Here is a 1,265-nt window from a genome sequence, read left to right as displayed (position 1 = left end):
CCTTAAAGCTATGAATATCCTATGAATCCATCACCTCTCTTAAATGAAAAAATGCTTTAATCACAAAAGAACAAGAAGTACAGGATTTCGAATTTTTATCCTTGAAACTAGTTGAATTAGTTTGATGTGGTGACAATGATTTTTGTTTTTCCGAATGAATGCTTGAACAGTGCATATGTCTTTTGAACTTGTTGTTTTGAGAATGTTAAAATTGTTGGCTCTTGAAAGAATGAAAGAAAAAGAGAACTGTTATTGAGGATCTGAAAAAATCATCAAATTGATTCTTGAAGCAAGAAAAAGCAGTGAATACAAAAAAAAATCGAAAAAAAAAGAGAAAGAAAAAGAAAAAGAAAGAAATAAAGTTGTGATCCAAGGCAAAAAGAGTGTGCTTAAGAACCCTGGACACCTCTAAGTGGGGACTCTAGCAAAGCTGAGTCACAATCAGAAAAGGTTCACCCAATTATGTGTCTGTGGCATGTATGTATCTGGTGGTAATACTGGAAGACAGAGTGCTTTGGGTCACAGCCAAGACTCATACACTAGCTATGTTCAAGAATCATTATACTTAACTAGGAGAATCAATAACATTATCTGAGTTCTGAGTTCTTATAGATGCCAATCATTCTGAACTTCAAAGGATAGAGTGAGATGCCAAAACTGTTCGGAAGCAAAAAGCTACTAGTCCCGCTCATCTAATTGGAGCTAAGTTTCTTTGATATTTTGGAGTCTTTAGTATATTCTCTTCTTTTTATCCTATTTTGATTTTCAGTTGCTTAGGGACAAGCAACAATTTAAGTTTGGTGTTGTGATGAGCAAATAATTTATACGCTTTTTGGCATTGTTTTTAGTATGTTTTTAGTATATTTTAGTTAGTTTTTAGTATATTTTTGTTATTTTTTAGTTAAAATTCACTTTTCTGGACTTTACTATGAGTTTGTGTGTTTTTCTGTGATTTCAGGTATTTTCTGGCTGAAATTGAGGGTCCTGAGCAAAAATCTGATCCAGAGACTGAAAAGGACTGCAGATGCTGTTGGATTCTGACCTCCCTGCACTCTAAGTGGATTTTCTTGAGCTACAGAAGCCCAATTGGGGCGCTCTCAACGGCGTTGGAAAGTAGACATCCTGGGCTTTCCAGCAATATATGATAGTCCATACTTTGCTCGAGATTTGATGGCCCAAACCGGCGTGGCAAATCAGCCTCAGAAATTCCAGCGTTTAACGCTGGAACTGGCATAAAAATTGGAGTTAAACGCCCAAACTGGCAT

This window comes from Arachis duranensis, chromosome 5 (genome assembly GCF_000817695.3).
Source record: "Arachis duranensis cultivar V14167 chromosome 5, aradu.V14167.gnm2.J7QH, whole genome shotgun sequence".
NCBI lineage: Eukaryota > Viridiplantae > Streptophyta > Magnoliopsida > Fabales > Fabaceae > Arachis > Arachis duranensis.
The sequence above is the reverse complement of the archived record's forward strand: the minus strand, read 5'-3'. Positions refer to the sequence as shown.